This window comes from Athene cunicularia (genome assembly GCF_003259725.1).
Source record: "Athene cunicularia isolate RWA chromosome 5 unlocalized genomic scaffold, athCun1 chr5_part1, whole genome shotgun sequence".
In the NCBI taxonomy this organism is placed as follows: domain Eukaryota; kingdom Metazoa; phylum Chordata; class Aves; order Strigiformes; family Strigidae; genus Athene; species Athene cunicularia.
In genome coordinates this window covers 9,950,649-9,952,903 of record NW_020799101.1, presented here as the reverse complement: position 1 = coordinate 9,952,903, position 2,255 = coordinate 9,950,649, and the positions used below count along the sequence as shown (strand labels likewise).

General features: G+C 39.0%; 1 protein-coding gene across 1 annotated transcript in view; it reads left to right on the top strand.

The window, feature by feature from the left end:
- ADSSL1 (adenylosuccinate synthase like 1) overlaps positions 1–2,255 on the top strand; it is a 61,575-nt gene that overhangs the window by 31,921 nt on the left and 27,399 nt on the right. The window lies entirely within an intron of this gene.

Sequence of the window (2,255 nt, the reverse complement as noted above, 5' to 3'; positions counted from 1 at the left end):
TGTGTATAAGAGACAGGTCGAAGCTCCGGGGCCTGGGGTGGGGTCGGTTGCTCGCCAGGCTGTAAGGCTGCGGTCAGGGGGTCGGTGTCTCCGGCCTTGGTGCTCTTCCGGGGGAAAAAAGCCCCCAAACCCAAGACATCACGTTACGAGCCGCATTGAAGACTAGCTGTTAATAAACATCGTGAGTTTTGCAAAGTTTTACTGCAGGGACGTTTTTGGAAAGGCAGGTTGTGTTCTCTGTAAAACGTCTGGAAGTTTATTGCCAAAATATTTTGAAAGGGAGTGGGAATAAAATGGAAAAAACAAGTTATGTAAAAACACAAGATTTAAACAGTTCGATGAAAACGGGGAACATCTCACATGCCTTTGCTTATGTATTTTTGAATAAAATATCATACAAGGATTCATAAAACCATCTATTTGCCCAGTATTAACCAAGTTAGACACAAAGGTTATCCCAAATAATAGTAATAACTTTTAAAAGAACTGTTTTTAGCCATTAACTATGATCATATTTGGCCAATGCAGCTGTTCAGCTGTACCTATATGTGACAGCATTAAGTAGTCAGCTTAGTCCAGCTCAGCTGATACATACTATGAAATTTATTCTCCTTTCAAATGCTTGGTAGGTATTGAAAAGCTACAGATATCCTTGAATTTAAGATGGTAAATCCAAGGACGTTGGTGTGGTTGAGAATATTATGTAAATAAATGTTGCCATGCAAGTTAAATATTTAGAAGGTGGAGGAAGTACTTTCAATGGGAACATTAAGCTCCCAAGATCTTGAATCACCTTGGGGAGAAGTTTCCCTGCAAAAGTTAGCTAATGAATATGTATTATCAGGACTGTAGCTACTTTTCCATGTTTATTTTCCCCTCCCCCATTAGTGTGTTGCTTGGAATTTAAACACAGGTCTCCTAATTGCTTTGGTGAGAAAACAGAAAAAAAGTTTTAGCTGAGGAGAGGCATTCCACATAGGCCCCAGTCAAGCGGTGCTTTCTCATGGGTTTCCTGTTACTACTGCAAATAGTTATATCGGTTCTTTATCGACCTGCTTTGGAGGGATGTCCTGAGGCTGCTTTTGAGAGGGATTGATTTGCTGTCCATCCGGAGAAATAATTTGCAAGCAATGGCCCCAGGTGCAGCCTCAGAATACCCTTTGGAGGATATGGGACTCTTCTCGCCTGAGTGCTGGGAGAGTTAGTGTGTTAACAACAGGCTGGATGGCTTAGATGGTTTAATGTGCTGCTGGGCACATCGAGATGGTCGTTCTGTAGTCTGGTGATGAGACTGGGGTGGATAGAAGACAGGTGGATCTAGAAGAGCTCTGGACTCTTTTCAGTAGTGTTTACTGATCCACGAGCGCACCCACACTGTGTGTATGAGATTACAATAGGATTACCAAGGCACTGATTTGATGGAACTGTTCAGGATTAGAGTTTAGGGAAGAATATAATGATTTGAAAGAAAATAAGTTATTTATGAGTAGGACAAATAATACAACTTAAGTGAGAAGGTGTTTTTTTAAAACTTTAGTGGGAGTTTTGTGCATTTGACAATTTTGAGGATGCTTTTTTAAAATGTCATTTTAATAATTTAATATTTCATACTTTCAAAGCCAATCATGCAAGTAGATAATGGTGTATGATTTTTTTACCAGTTGGAACTCAGATGGGACTGTTAAGGTTTACTAAAGATGTGTACATATCTAAGCATGTCAACAGTAGTGATGCATTCTTTGTGTGATAATGGTAGGTCCCTGACTTACAGCTGTAATCAGTTTGAGAGGGACTTCATTAATGATGTGTACCTCAATGGAAAATGTCACTGGGCCAGAATCTTGCTTGCTTCACATTCTTTCTAGAAACTAAGAAAAACTTTAAGTGCAATAGTACTTGTGTACTAGAAGAGATTGCTAAAACAAACAAAAAAAAACCCACTGAATGTCTTTCTTATTAGAGACTTTAGAGAACATGTCAGAAAAGGTTCTATCAGGAATTTTTTGTGGTTTACAATATGGTGATTGACATTATTTCCTGATGTCCTGTCCACTCTATTTTCTAAGACATTGATGGAAATGGTGTTCAACAGCTTGTTTTAGTCCTCAGCAAAATTAAAGTAGGGAAAGCTAGAAAATAAATATCTGAAAAGTGGATGTTTATGTCTTTTAAAACAATGTCTCAGACTAATTCTTCATCACAGTAGGATACTGTGAGCTAACATTTTAAAAAAGGTGTGTTTCCCCCCCCCCCCC